We start from the raw sequence: 16,704 nt of genomic DNA, 5'->3' as shown, positions 1-16,704 counted from the left end.
TAACCTTACATAAAATGCACGGATCCTTACTTTACTGACATATCCCCTTGTTTCGTGGCTAACATCATACGTTACACTCCTTTACGAGATTTCTTTTCAAAAGCTCAACTGCGAACAGTCAAGAAGCAGGTCGAGAGCTACTGATGTCGACTTGCCCAACATAGTGCCAAGAGAAAGTCGAAGAATAAATTTATGAAAATTGTCTGCAGAACTGTGGCCATCAAAGCCAGTGAACTAATTACACACTTCATTAGTGACTGCCTAATTTTGTATTTACTTAACTAGTTCCGCCAATGTGAGAGGCACGCGTGGTCGCTATAGCACTCTCTCAGCCAGTAAAATGATGGTACTTATTGGTCGGGAGACACCACCTGGAGTTGTTGGGCTGCCCAGTGTAAGTCCTTCAATTTTACAATATTTCTGCGAATTTCTCCTCTTTGTGATGAGGATTAGATTAAATGAAGAGGAAAATGAAAACACCCAGTCCTTGAGTGAAAGAACATCTGCGAGGAATCGAACCCGGGAGGCCATCTCAGCCATTGTCGGCTGTAGAGCGCGGAGCCGCTACTGGTCCCATGCGCTGTTCCTCAGTCGTCTTCATGCGACTGAGGCCCGCACCACCACTCCTCTTACCATGGATGACCCTTGGTCCGAAGTGGGGACACGAACAATGTGGTCGATCCCAAAGGCAAAGAACTCCCCGTTTTCTTCAATGAAACGTAAACATCTAAGGATGGCAATTGGAGAGAGCAGAAAAATTATTGGCCTGGTATGAAATTAGCATGAAACGCATTTCACAGGCACAGACGTTCCTATCAAAGAATCTACAAATTCTTAATGCAAAATTTTGGAAAAGAGACTCAAATAGCCTGAAGAAAAAAGTATCTTTTTCATTACTTTTTGTAAGACTATTGCTAGTTCTCAAGACTTTTTGGTTACTGAATCCAACTCGGGTCTTATTTTTTCTATAACTTACAACTGCAGTATTATTTCGTTTTAGACAGGAAAATTATCGGGACTGAAATGCAATTTTCGTATCTAAATACGGACAAACGCCATATTGACGTATAAACAAGAAAACACCCCTTTATCACATAGAAATCATGTGTCTGTTGGCTTATATTTCCTTTTAATTTTTTGTTAACACGCTCACACCGGGTCGTGTTCGACTCCACCAGTTATGTTACCAGCAGTGCACTGACTTATGGTGTAATACCTGTCAGCCATGCGCTACGAGCAGCTGTGAATATGTACAATATTCTGTGGTCCTCTAAGAAGAGAGACCCTTGAACTAGTGAAATATCACATAACTCATGTTTAATTTAGAATAAAAATATTTTATGTGATCTCTCGTTGTTTTAAATGAATGGAGTGTAACGGCTCCATGTAAGCCGTTACATGGCTCGACCCCACAACTAAAGACACCTGGGTACCCTTCCGACACTCAGGGAAGAGCCTGATGATGATTAGTAAGATAGGGTTATTTAAATATAGACGGTCATTTTAATATTAGATATGGTAATTGTCTGCAAAGTGTGAATGCGAACGTATGATGAGGTATGCGTGAGATGTTGGCTTTGGGTGTGCTATAGGCATAGTGGAAGTGTAGCCAACCTCGAATCTAGTAGAGCGCGACTGCGCTGGACCAGAGAGGCATAAGCTCCACGCGCGTCATTAGCGCTCGTTAGGTTGGCAAATAACCGTGTGCGGTATCTCTGAGTCCTTGCGGCCACGATGTGTGGACCCGGACGGGGGAGACCGTATCGGGGTTGCTGCTGGGAAGACCTGGGTGAGTAAGCACGCTCTGCTCTATCGCTCCGATAGTTAGCGAAGATTTAGAATTCCATGTTCACTTTGAACTTGGAAGCAGCTTCCCTGCTGAGGAAAGCCACTATGGTATATCCTAGAATCATCTCGGTTAGGAGAGATAGGGAGATGATTTCTTTTGCCAAGTAATTTCATGGGAATTGTGTTCACTGCACTTGGGAGTGAACAGGCGCTCATTGCCGAGTAATACTCAGAATTGCTCAATTTGCATTTCAGTGTGAGTGTGAAGTATATATGCAAAGCATATTTTATTTAAATGTGTTTATTGACTCCTGATTGTGGAGAGATTGGTAACACGTGGTCCGCAGACCCCGTGCATTTCTTGGGGAGAAGCTTCAGCTCGACGTAATCACATTTCGTGATCGAGCTGGATCTTCTACGTAAATTCACGCGTGTGATTTAATTGTTCCTTCATAATATCCAGTAAAACTGGCGGAGTTAGTTAAACGTGAAGACGGGACTTGCCCGAATTAAAGTTACAGTTGGAACCATGTGCTCTTTCCCAATGTTGTCCCACTTGGTGTATGGGAACCTTCCTCTTTTATCTGTTAGATAAAATGAATAGAGTGAATGTTAGTGTGTGTGGCTAAATGATGATAGAAATGTGCAGGCGGTAGTCATTGTCGATTCACGCCACATGTTAGCCGGATGTTTAACTAAGTTTACTTAGATATGATACTATTTGTATCACGCCAGCATTCCGTGATAAGTGAGAGGGAATATTTGAGATGGTAATGTTTATTGAATAAATGTGATTGTGTTATTATATAAATATGTTACAGTGACTTCTCCCAGCCACACCATATTCCCTTATCATTTCACAGAATATTTGGTATGCGTATTTCAGTTAATCACCTGTCTATGTCCCACTCATGGGCATATTTCATTTAATAAACCCTGTAAGGTGCTATTAAAACTTCATTATAATAATATTCTAATTCTAACTTGATCAAAACCACCGAATAAAACTTAAGTTTGAGTATTGATGGTTGTTGCTGCAAATGGCCGCCAGCGTCTTCTATAGTACAGGTGCCATTTATAAAATTGAGGAGGCCTGCCGAGGGTGCAGAAAGCAAGTATCATGCATAATGGCGACCCTTTAGCCTAGGATCTCATTCAGTTTAGGAACCCTGTGTGATACTGGGGATTGCTAGGATGTGCTAACAAAATTAAATTTCCACACGATTCACAATTCCTATTTGTGAGTAGAACCAGCGTTGAGAATACGGCGTTGAATATACTGCGTTGCTTGTGATTTTATTTGTGTGATTTTGGGGGCAATTTTCTTGTGTGTATTTATCCATGTATTTTGAGGGAATTTCAAACATGTTAGGCTGCGTGTGACTAAATAAATGTGTTAGGTTGCGTGTGAACAAATAAATGTACTAGGTTGCGTGTGAAATTAACTTACGTTAAGCTACGAGAATTTGTCGCGATTCGTGCAGCGAAAGTAGGAAGTCTGTTTTCCACGAGCGAAGCCGTTATTTAGGCACTTAGCCCGAAACGTAAGCCTAGTGTCCAGAATGGAGACACGTCGTCGCTCGAGGAGCGGTGCTAGGGAAAACCGGCCGGGTGAGGAGGAAGTTATCCTCAATCAGGTAGCCGCGGAGAGAGACGAGGCAGGCAACGGGAATTACCAACATTTCAGCGGCGCTACGGCAATGTTGAACTTCGAAAATGAGCAGGCCAATTCCACACCAAATAGCGGGACTTCGGACCCGAGCGCGAGCGCAGATGAATTAGAGAATGCAACGAGTAGCCAAAATGCGCCGACCAATGCAGACACAAATAGTAACACGTGGATGACCGAATTGGTCAAAATGATGGAAAAGAACGCTAGAACCATCTTAAGCGGAGTAAATTCCAGATTAGAAGAAAATAATAAAAGGCAGGAAGCGAAATTCGAGGGCATGATGTCCGAAATCGAAGGGGTTCGAAAGGACGTCAATGAGAAATTCGAAGTGGTTGGTAGTAAACTAAACGCCCTCGAAAAGGAACAAAAAAAAGTTAGGATCGAAATGAAAACCCGCGGAGAAAAATTAGAAAAGGGACTCCAAACTTCAAGGGAACGATGCATTACCGAAAAGAAAAAGGTAATAGCGCGAGTAAAAGCAGTAGAAGCAACGCAAGAAAAGGTTTACGAAAACAGTAGGGCAATTGTGGATCTTGAGGAAAAGATAGATACGGTTAAGACATTAAATAGCGAGGAGACAAAGAAAGTAAAGGAGGAGTTAGTAAAACTCGCAGAGAAGGTTGCGGATTTAACAATATCAGAGGGAAGCGAGAGTGCTGCAATTCTGAACTCGAGGGATAACGAGGAGATACAGGCATTGCGGAAATTTCAAGAAGGCCAACGCGAAGTCAATAGGCGGCAACGGATAGTTACCAATGACATATGTGAACGCATGGCCCACGTGGGAAATCTCCTCACTCGCGGTGACGAGAGGGAGGACCATGTGCGAAAGGGCGCGTACGAAAGTGAGGGACGCAATTCCGGACACGACGATGATTACGAGGAGGCTAGCGAACGCAGAAATGCAGGGAGGTGTCGGGAACGACACCTAAAACCGTGCGCAGATCCATATCGGAGGGAAGTGGAAGGCTGTGACTGTAAGCACTTTCTCTCCGTACGGAAGTTCGAAGTCTTTAGAAATTCTGTGAACGGAATCCACCCACGGGCTTTCTTGGAACAGTACCAATTCTGTCTCCCGCCCAGTTGGCCGGATGAGTATAAAATCGAGTTCATGTGCGGCCATCTTGAGGCTGAACCCGCAGTACGGATGAGAGCCATAGCGAGAAATTCTAAAACGGTGAAGGAATTTCAGCGTGAATTTCTCTCGGCATATTGGTCCAAAGCTGCGCAAGATCGGGTGAAACATCAGATAATGATGATGCCGAGTCTTAGTCAATCCGGTTTCGCGAGTCCTGCAAGACTGTTTGAAAACATGTTGCAGAATAACCAATTCTTGTACAACCCTTACAGTCCGGGCAAATTGATACGGCTGTGTATAATGAAGCTTCCAGCGCAGCTTCGCCGTATCATATTAGCCGGGCGTTGTAAGGACGATTTAGAGTCGTTTAAATTACTCCTACAAGAACTGGAGTATGATATAGAACAATGTATACCGGAAAGGGCACAGACCGCAGGAGGAGAGGACGTAGGAAGAAATAGGAGAGTGAGTCGCGGCAGCAGTAAAACGCGGAAGCGTACAAGCTCACATGTAGCGGAGCATGCGAATACCAGTTTCCAGCCATACAAGGCGAATTGGGAAAATGGTAACAAGCATGGCTACTACAAAGCCCAGGGACACAATGGCCGGCACGACGGGCACGATAACCGGGATAAAGGTAGGAAAAACCACGGGAATCGTGCGAATTCACCACAAAATAGGGGTGAAGGAAGCGAACAGGCCACAGGGAGAAAGAGAAGAGAAAATATCACCGACGACGTAGAAATCAGATCGGCCGATCCACGGAGGAATGCTCCAGAACCAGGAGGATATCAAACATTATGACCTATGCCAATCGAGGGAGATAACATTAGTCGACCCCCGATAACGAATAACCGCGAGATAAGGTACATTGGTCAGGACGACATTAGGGAAACATTACTGGAAGAGCAGACGGATAAGCGGATTTCGGCCGTCAGCCCAGTAATTGCGATCTCGGCGAAAGGAATTTCACTGGATTGCATAGTCGACACGGGAAGCCCGGTTTCGATCGTTAGTGAGGCCGCATTCCAGAAATGTGAGGAGACGGGAACTTTGCCGACTTTGCCGTTGCGAGGTACAAAGGTGAAGGGAGCGATATACGGGAAAAGTGTAGAAGTCAAGTGGCAGACTAGGATTACGTTCCAATGCCAGGGCGAAGAGTTCGAGGCAAACTTCTTCATTGTGCCCCTAATGAACACAGAAATGATTCTCGGGATGGATTTTATGAGCGCTCACCAAGCAATTGTAGACCTGCGTGGAGGCATCATGTCTTTGAACAGAGATGGAAACCCCGTAGAATTAAAGTTCAATAATTGGGTCCTACGGGACGGAGCGGAAACTAGCTGCCTACGAATTCTCACTTACCCGGAATTGCGCCCTGAGCCGGAGATCCTCATAAACTGTGTAAATGGCGTGAGTTTACCGTCCTCCACGCATGGAAAGGATGAGGTCTTTGAGCGAGCGCAATGTAGGAGACATGCCAGAGGATGCCCGTGTACGATTATTAGAAGTTCTGAGGAAACATGAGAAAATATTCTCAGATGCACCGGGTGCGATAAGGAACTTCGAGTACAAATTCAAAATACGAGAACATAAAAGGTTCTTCGTCAGGCCATACCCGATTCCACTAGCGCATAAAGAAAAGGTCAAGAAGGAGATTGCGAAGATGTTAGAACAAGACGTTATAGAACGCGCCGTGAGTACATACAACTCACCACTCCTAGTAGTACCGAAAAGGGACGGATCGGTGAGGTTGGTGCTGGATTCTCGGCTAATAAATACGGTAATAAAGGCAGAAACAGACAGACCGGAAAGCCTGGAGCAATTATTGCAACGGTTTCGTGGAGTGAAGGTGTTATCCTCCATAGACCTGCGAGCTAGTTACTGGCAAATCGTGTTGCATCAAGAGTGTAGGCAGTTTACTTCGTTTTTATGCTACGGTAACTGCTACCAATTCTACGGCTTCCGTTCGGGTTGAATGTTTCGGCGGCGGTGTTCATACGAGGCTTGAACAGCATCCTTCCGGAAGACCTGCGTGAAAGAATTACGGTCTACGTCGACGACGTATTAATCTCGGAAAGTTCCTGGGAGGAACATAATGAAGTATTAAATCGATTATTAGACGCCTTCGAAAGAGCAGGAGTAACCGTAAACCTGGAAAAGTCACTGTTCGGGCGCCAGAAGATAAAGTTCCTGGGACATACAGTTTCGGTGGACGGGATACAAACGGACCCGGACAAAATCAAGGCAATTGCGGAGTTCCCAAGACCCACGACTAAGCGACAACTAAGAGGATTCTTAGGAGTCGCGAATTTCTTTAAGAAATTTGTAAACCTAAGTGTGCTGTCCACGCCACGTCTTTGCGCGCTTACTGGCAAGAACACGATCTGGTACTGGGACGAGCAAGCACAGAATGAGTTCGTGAGGTTAAAGAAAGCATTGGTGAATGCACCGATTCTCGCGCATCCAGATTTGAGTAGGGAATTTTATCTGATGACGGATAGCTCGTTAAACGGCCTCGGCGCGGTTTTCTTCCAAGGGGAAGACCAGAAGGATATGTTGACATGGAAGCCCGTATCTTTCACGAGTAGAGTGCTGTCGAGGGCAGAGAGAAATTACTCGGTGACGGAACTGGAGGGACTCGCTGTCGTCTTTGCGTTTAGCAAATTTCGGTACTTCCTGTATGGGAGAAATACTAAAGTGTTCACCGACCATCGGGCATTACAATTTCTGATGTCGGCAAAGTTGGCCTACGGCAGGTTAGCTCGCTGGGCGCTGTATCTACAGGAGTTCGATTTCACAATTAAATACATTCCAGGAGAAAAAAACCTGATAGCAGATGCGTTGTCTCGGGCTCCGATAGGCCTAAAACACGGCATAGACGGTGACCCGAGCGAGAATAATTTCAGTATTCTCTACCTGGAAAACGTCACGTTCGAAAACTTTGTGACGATGTCACTAAGGAATGTCGGGCGCGAACAAGAGAAGGACCCGATACTAAAGGAGGTGAAACAGAAGTGGAAGGACAGGTCCCAAGCTGCTATTCGACAGTACTACCGAATAGAGAACGGAATCCTCTTCCGGAAACGGAGCATAGAAGATCCGCGATGGCTGGTGGTAATACCTGAGGAGCTAATAAATAAGCTAGTGTGATATATACACCTAAGTTACGGACACTTCGGAGCACGGAAGTGCTTCCAGAAGTTACGAGAGGCCTGTTACTTCAATAACATGCTAAAGAGGATACAGCGGGTAATTAGAGTGTGTAAACCATGCCAAAGGACGAAACCGCCCACCACATCTTTTGCTGCACCGATGTACCCGATCATTCCAAGCAGGTTGCGAGAGGTCGCCGCGGTGTACTTGTTCGGGCCAATAACTCGATCGAAATCTGGCTAGGCGTTCATTCTTGTAGCCGTGGAATTGACGTCGAAGTTCGTTTGCTTTACTCCGCTGAAGAAAGCAACGGGGAAAACGGTGGTGGCGGGATTAGCGAACGATTTCGTGCGCGAGGTCGGGCCGGTGAAACGAGTGATATCGGATAACGGACCGCAATTCCGATCTAAACATTGGCTGCGGATGTTGAGGCGGAGGAAAATAAAGCCGAATTTTATATCCTTGTTCCACCCGTCGTCTAACCCCGCCGAGAGAATAATGAAGGAATTAGGGCGGCTGTGCAAGCTGTACTGTTATAGGAAGCATAACACGTGGGACATACACCTAAAGGCGTTTCAGGAGATCTTAAATGAATTGCCAAATGCCTCCACGATGTTGCCACCAGTGTTAGTGCTAAAGAATAAGGAGCCCCCTAATCGAATCAGGGAAGTCATACCTTGGCCAAAGGAAAGACAACCAAGACACAATGAGGTCGTTGATCTCGCGCTGGAAAATATCAAGAGTGCGGCAGACCGGTACCAAAAGAAAACGAGAAAAATAAAATTCTTCATTGGACAGAAGGTGTGGGTTCGGTCACACAAACTGTCAAACAGAGGTAAGGGAATCTGCAAGAAGTTCCTAAGCCTGTACCGTGTGTGCCGTATCCCTCATCCGAACGCAATAGAAGTACAGACACTGAGGAAGAGAAAATCGAGAGGGCTTCATCACGTATCAAACGTGAAACCCCTCATTGAATAAAAACTGTGGAACAATAGAATATAGGGAAAATAGATTTAGAGTATATTGTATATGTTGTGTGTAAAATGTATTAGGATAAATTGTATTCCGAGCAATAAGATATACCATGTGATCAATGAGCAGACAAGTCGCACATGAAAGTAAGGAGAGTAAGGACGAAATTACTCCAGAAGGAGATAAATATGTAAGGAGAAAGATTAATCCGTATCCAGAAGTTGTGTTACAGGAAGGAGTGGTAACCAGAATGAAGAGGAACGATGCAAAAACCTCAAATGAGGTGTACAAAGGAAAAAGGGTGTAAGCTATCGTAGAAACCCGTTTGTAGTGGGAGTAGCGGTAATTGTGTGTGTAGGATTTTGTTACTATAAGGCATGTTTTGGTTGTTAATTATATGTGTCGTAGTTGTTACAATAGTGCATGTTTTGTAGTTAATTCTCTGTTATACCTGTTACAGTAGCGCATGTACTGTAAACTAGAGGGGAAGGTTGCCCTAAATGAGAAATTGTGGATGAGAAATGTGTGACGTCACAAGGAATGCTTGCTATGTAGCTAGTAAAGAGTGCCTATGTGTGTATGTTGCATTTATGTGAGAAGAGTGAGAAATGAATGACTGAAGGACGTGGAAGTGTGATAAGTTAGTCTTAAGAATACTATAGATCATAATCTAAAACAAATGGAATTCTAGTTCCATCCATTTCTTGTCCATCAGTAAAGAAAATATCGTAGATTAATGTTGATTAAAATATCCCTTTTATAAAGCCACTGAGGGACCAAATACGGAATAAAAATATGTTGTAAATTGATAGGATAATGATTCATGTATGAAAAGGCGGCTAAATTAAAAGCCATGTTAAAATATTATTGGAAGGATAACGCCCATAAGGCACAGTAGGAGAAGGAGAGAGAGAAACAGAATCTGAGTAATGTAGGAAGACCTTATGGATTGCTGAGAACAGTCGGGGACTGTGATGGAAAATTTGTCTGAAATGTTTCGTTATAGCCAAGCTTCCCTGAGTTTAGATTACCAACCAGGGGAGAATGCAGCCGAGGAGACCGGGTCGCCGATGCAAGCAATTAGCGGCTAGACGTCGGGCGAGCGCACGGCACTTGGGATTCCCTAAGTGAAGGCCGTTGTCCGCGACTGTGTCAACACTCGCCGGAGGCGATTACCGGGCCTCCCACATGCAGGAACAAAGCGGTGGCTACCCAGGTAGCCGGCCGCAATCACGGAACAGACGAACAGCGAGCGGCGGTGACCTACATATGCCGAGCGCCCGCGCCAGCAGGTGACACGCCCCCAAATCTGAGGGCGCAGCACAGCAGCAGATGGTAACGGGCAGTCCGTATGGACGACCCGTGAGGTGACGCGCTGCCACGCCTGGTAGACATCGTCACAAACAAACCCGGGATGGAAACTGCAGCACCCGCAAGAGGCGAGCTTGGCGTATCCAGGTCAGGCGTCGCGGTGCAGCAGAACAAGGAAGGAGAACCGGTGCGCGCCGGGAGTGTGGCACCAGTGGCGGCTTGTCAACAACGTCACCACCACACCTACAACGTCCGCAGTAACGATTCAAGAGGCATGTCAAACTCACCACTTGAGTCAGACATGCCGGGACTGCAGACGGAAGAGAGAGGCGAGTGACGTTACCGCGGGGGTGACGTCAGGAGTGTGGCTGTCGGCAATAATTGCGGATATGCTCACATATCGACGAGAGGTAGCCAGACGTGTCCGGGCGCTCACGATGCGGCACGCGGCGACGACTGCTAGGGGGATGCTATTCTGCCATGGAGGTCGACGCCCACCTGACGCGGAAACGCGTGCCACCACGTCCTGAGGCAGCCATCAACGCGAGGCAACATGGGTCCTGGGGAGCTGACAAAGGTGAGGGAGCAGCCTGAAGCAAGGAGGCGGCCGACATGATCGACGGAGAGCCTGCAGTCGCTGACACCTGCAGAATAACTTCTTCCCCTGTCCTCCAAGTAGCCCAAAACTGTGGTCCTCCAAGTACCCCGATCCCATAATGAAGTGCAAGGTGTTTGAAAGTGCCACGTACATTCAATATGTAGCGCGTGTGTTTACTTTTCAGCAGAACCGATTTTGCATAAATTATGGCTAGTTACTAAAGTAAATAGGGAAAGAGATAAAGAAAAAACTTTAACACGTCAATCCAGAAGTGAACGAACGAAATTGCTTAAAGATGTAATGTGATTTACTGAAAATTTCTCTAACTAATAGATTTTGTATGTTTTCTATGCTTCGCAAATGTTTCAAAGTGGGATACAAATGCGAAAAGACGCTAAGAATTTAAATGCCCACAAGCTTAATACCAACTTATCTATATGTTGTATGAAATTCAATTCATTATATAATTTGTTTAAATTGTGCAATTTCAAGAATTTATGTGTTCTGATAGATCTTGTGAAATATTTCAAAGTGGAACACACTGGCAACAGGACTTTAATAATTTAAGTGCCCACAAAGATTTAAATGTCTAGTATATAAGAACTGATTACGTTTGTCGAAAAATTTAAAGTTTTCACTCATGTTACATTTGAAAAACGGATGCTTGGCCTAGATGATAGGTAAGATTTGTGTTATATTGAAATATTAATTGTAAATTGTATATGTTTCAATGATGATGTTTAAGAGGGGCATAGGCCCGTATGTTTATGTGTTAATAGCTGCATAATGCTCTCAGAAGGAGATAACCATGTGTGAGGGTTTTGAATGTTAAATTTTGTAGTCTGAGTTTTGAATCTGAATACTATGTTCTATGGAACAGATGAGGAGGACGTGTAATAAACTCAGTAAAGAATCAGATAGATAAATGACACACCTCCGACCACTAGGTTAAAAAAAAAGAAAAAGCTTGAAAGTGCCCTTCCAAAAGCAAGGACACTTGCTGCCCATTTTTTCGTCAGAAGGGGAGGGTTATGTAACGGCTCCATGTAACCCGCCACATGGCTCGACCCCACAGCTAAAGACATCTGAGTGCCCTTCCGACACTCAGGGAAGAGCCTGATGATAATTAGTAAGATAGGGTTATTTAAATATAGACGGTCATTTTAATATTAGATATGGTAATTGTCTGCAAAGTGTGAATGCGAACGTATGATGAGGTATCCGTGAGATGTCGGCTGTGGGTGTGCTATAGGCATAGTGGAAGTGTAGCCAACCTCGAATCTAGTAGAGCGCGACTGCGCTGGACCAGAGAGGCATAAGCTCCACGCGCGTCATTAGCGCTCGTTAGGTTGGCAAATAACCGTGTGCGGTATCTCTGAGTCCTTGCGGCCACGATGTGTGGACCCGGACGGGGGAGACCGTATCGGGGTTGTTGCTGGGAAGACCTGGGTGAGTAAGCACGCTCTGCTCTATCGCTCCGATAGTTAGCGAAGATTTAGAATTCCATGTTCACTTTGAACTTGGAAGCAGCTTCCCTGCTGAGGAAAGCCACTATGGTATTTCCTAGAATCATCTCGGTTAGAAGAGATAGGGAGATGATTTCTTTTGCCAAGTAATTTCATGGGAATTGTGTTCACTGCACTTGGGAGTGAACAGGCGCTCATTGCCGAGTAATACTCAGAATTGCTCAATTTGCATTTCAGTGTGAGTGTGAAGTATATATGCAAAGCGTATTTTATTTAAATGTGTTTATTGACTCCTGATTGTGGAGAGATTGGTAACACGTGGTTTCTTGGTGAGAAGCTTCAGCTCGACGTAATCACATTTCGTGATCGAGCTGGATCTTCTACGTAAATTTACGCGTGTGATTTAATTGTTCCTTCATAATATCCAGTAAAACTCGCGGAGTTAGTTAAACGTGAAGACGGGACTTGCCCGAATTAAAGTTACAGTTGGAACCATGTGCTCTTTCCCAATGTTGTCCCACTTGGTGTATGGGAACCTTCCTCTTTTATCTGTTAGATAAAATGAATAGAGTGAATGTTAGTGTGTGTGTGTGTGGCTAAATGATGATAGAAATGTGCAGGCGGTAGTCATTGTCGATTCACAGCACATGTTAGCCGGATGTTTAACTAAGTTTACTTAGATATGATACTATTTGTATCACGCCAGCATTCCGTGATAAGTGAGAGGGAATATTTGAGATAGTAATGTTTATTGAATAAATGTGATTGTGTTATTATATAAATATGTTACAGTGACTTCTCCCAGCCACACCATATTCCCTTATCATTTCACAGAACATTTGGTATGCGTATTTCAGTTAATCACCTGTCTATGTCCCACTCATGGGCATATTTCATTTAATAAACTCTGTAAGGTGCTATTAAAACTTCATTATAATAATATTCTAATTCTAACTTGATCAAAACCATCGAATAAAACTTAAGTTTGAGTATAGATGCTTGTTGCTGCAAATGGCCGCCGGCGTCTTCTATAGTACAGGTGCCATTTATAAAATTGAGGAGGCCCGCCGAGGGTGCGGAAAGCAAGTATCATGCAGGAGTTATGCCTATTTTAATATAAAAGGTGAATGTATCGAAACAACAGTGTAGGGCCCATGGACCCGAGGCTGTCCCACGGCGAGAAATAGGAAAACGAGCGCCTCCAGATGGAGGGAAGCATGAATGCGCACTTCGTCCCGCACCCAACAACGCCATTCTCAGTGGCGGGCTGAACGTGTTAAAACATCCGGCATGGATTTTTCTCCGTAGAATCGCCTGTCCTGCGTCTCAGTGAAGCCGCCAACTGCGAGGACATTGCACTCTCACTTTGTTGTTGTTCTAGTCTTCAGTCCGAAAACATGTTTGACACAGTTCTTCATGTTACTCTGACCTGTACGAGCCTCTTCATCTCCGAATACATCTACATCATTCTCCTCAGGCCACCTACTGCAACATACATCCTTCTGAATATGCTTACTGCCGGCCGCAGTGGCCAAGCGGTTCTAGACGCTTCAGTCTGGAAACGCGCGACCACTACGGTCGCAGGTTCGAATCCTGCCTCGGGCATGGATGTGTGTGATGTCATTAGGTTAGTTAGGTTTAAGTAGTTCTAACTTCTAGAGGACTATTGACCTCACATGTTACGTCCCATAGTGCTCAGAGCCATTTGAACCGTTTGAATATGCTTACTGGACTTATTTCTTGATCTCCTTCTACACTTTTTACCCCCATCCCTCCAATAATAAATTACTGATCCCTCGATGCCTCAGAATGTGTGATATCAACCGATACCTTCTTTTACTTAAGTTGTGGCAAAAACATATTTTTTCTTTGTTCTGTTCAGTGTCTCTTGATTAATTACATGATCTTCCCACCAAATCTTCACCATTATTCTGTATCACCATATTTCGAGAGACTACATTCTCTTCTTGTCTAAACTCTTTCTCGTCCATGTTTCACTTTCATACGTGGCTTCGCTCTGTAAAATACTCCCAGAAAGGACTCCCCAAGACTTAAACCTATATTCGATACTAACAAACTTCACTTCTTCAGAAACTCTCATCTTGTCGTTGACAGTCTATATTTTACACTACTGCCCATTAAAATTGCTACACCAAGAAGAAATGCAGATGATAAACGGGTATTCATTGGACAAATATATTATACTAGAACTGACATGTCATTACATCTTCACGAAATTTGGATGCATAGATCCTGAGAAATCAGTACCCACAACAACCACCTCTGCCCGTAATAACGGCCTTGATACGCCTGGGCATTGCGTCAAACAGAGCTTGGATGGCGTGTACAGCTACAGCTGCCCATGCAGCTTCTACACGATACCACAGTTCATCAAGAGTAGTGACTGGCGTATTGTGATGAGCCAGTTGCTCGGCCACCATTGACCAGACGTTTTCAATTGGTGATAGATCTGGAGAATGTGCTGGCCAGGACAGCAGTCCAACATTTTCTGTATCCAGATAGGCCTGTACAGGACCTGCAGCATGCGGTCGTGTATTATCCTTCTGAAATGTAAGGTTTCGCAGGGATCGAATGAAGGGTAGAACCACGAGTCGTAACACGTCTGAAATGTTATGTCCATTGTTCAGAGTGCCGTCATTGCGAACAAGAGGTGACCGAGACGTGTAACCAATGGCACCCCATACCATCACGCCGGGTTATACGCCAGTATGGCGATGACGAATACATGCTTCCAATGTGCGTTCTCCGCGATGTCGCCAAACACGGATGCGACCATCATAATGCTGTAACCAGAACCTGGATTCATCCGAAAAAATGACGTTTTGCCATTCGCGCACCAAGGTTCGTCGTTGAGTACACCATCGCAGGCGCTCGTCTGTGATGCAGCGTCAAGGGTAACCGCAGCCATGGTCTCCGAGCTAGACGTGGCTGCACGATCCGTTACAGCCATGCGGTTAAGATGCCTGTCATCTCGACTGCTAGTGATACGAGGCCGTTGGGATCCAGCACGGCGTTCCGTATTATCGTCCTGAACCCACCGATTCCATATTCTGCTAACAGTCATTGGATCTCGACCAATGCGAGTAGCAATGTCACGATACGATCGCAATAGGCTACAATCCGACCTTTATCAAAGTCGGAAACGTGATGGTACGTATTTCTCCTCCTTACACGAGGCATCACAACAACGTTTCGCCGGCCGAAGTGGCCGTGCGGTTAAAGGCGCTGCAGTCTGGAACCGCAAGACCGCTACGGTCGCAGGTTCGAATCCTGCCTCGGGCATGGATGTTTGTGATGTCCTTAGGTTAGTTAGGTTTAACTAGTTCTAAGTTCTAGGGGACTAATGACCTCAGCAGTTGAGTCCCATAGTGCTCAGAGCCAACAACGTTTCACCAGGCAACGCTGGACGACTGCTGTTTGTGTATGAGAAATCCGTTGAAAACATTCCTCATGTCAGCACGTTGTAGTGATCGCCACCGGCTCCAATCTTGTGTGAATGCTCTGAAAAGCTAATCATATGCATATCACAGCATCTTCTTCCTATCGGTTAAATTTCGCGTCTGTAGCACGTCATCTTCGTGGTGTAGCAATTTTAATGGCCAGTAGTGTATTTAATCTCTAAATGGCCATCATCAGTTACTCTTGTGGCCAAATAGCAAAAGTCAGTCTACCACTTAAAGTGTCTCGCTTTCTAATCTAATTCTCTCAGCATCACCTGATTTAATTCTACTACATTACATTATCCTTGTTTTACTTTTGTTGATATTCATCGTATATTCTCCTTTTAAGAAAGAGTCCATTCGGTTCAACTGCTCTTCCAAGTTTTTGTGGCCTATGACAGAATTACATTGTCATCGGCAAACCTTTTATTTCTTCTTCCCGAACTTCAATTCGTACTCCAAATATTTATTTAGTTTCCTTCACTGCTTGATCAAAGTGGAATAATATCGGGCCTAGACTACAAGCTTGTCTCACTCCCTTCTCAACCAGTGCTTCCCTTTCATGCCCCTCGACTTTTATAACTGCTGTCTGTTTTCTTTACAAATTTTATAAAGCCATTCCATTCCTGTATTTTGCCCCTGATGACTTCATAATTTCAAAGAGAGTATTCAGTTAATGTTGACAAAAGCTTTATCAAAGTCTACAAAGTCTGTAAACGAAGGTTTGCCTTCCCTTAACCTATCTTCTAAAAGAAGTCTCGAGTGCTCCTGCACTTTTCCGCAATCGAAACTGATCGTCACCGAGGTCAGCTTCTACCATTTCTTTCATCCTTCTGTAAAGAATTGGAGTCAGTATTTTCAAAGAATCACAAATAAAACCGATGCTTAGGAAATATTCACAATTTTCAGCAACTTCTTTCTTTGGAATTGCAATTATTACTTTTTTCTTCAAGTCTGTGGGTATTTCGCTCGTTTAACACCTTGCATATCAAATGGGAGTTTTTTCTCTTGGCTGGCTCTCCCAATGCTGTCAATAGTTCTGACGGAATGTCAGGGGCCTTGTTTTTGCTTAGTGCTCTTCCAAATTATTGACGCAGGGTCGTATATCCCATCAACGTCCATTTCCGATTCTATAATACTGCCTTCACCTCCCTTTTATAGAACTTCTGGAAGACGCCTAGAAAATAGTGTCTCGCGCCATG

This window comes from Schistocerca serialis, chromosome 9 (assembly GCF_023864345.2).
Source record: "Schistocerca serialis cubense isolate TAMUIC-IGC-003099 chromosome 9, iqSchSeri2.2, whole genome shotgun sequence".
Classification (NCBI taxonomy): Eukaryota; Metazoa; Arthropoda; class Insecta; order Orthoptera; family Acrididae; genus Schistocerca; species Schistocerca serialis.
The sequence above is the reverse complement of the archived record's forward strand: the minus strand, read 5'-3'. Positions refer to the sequence as shown.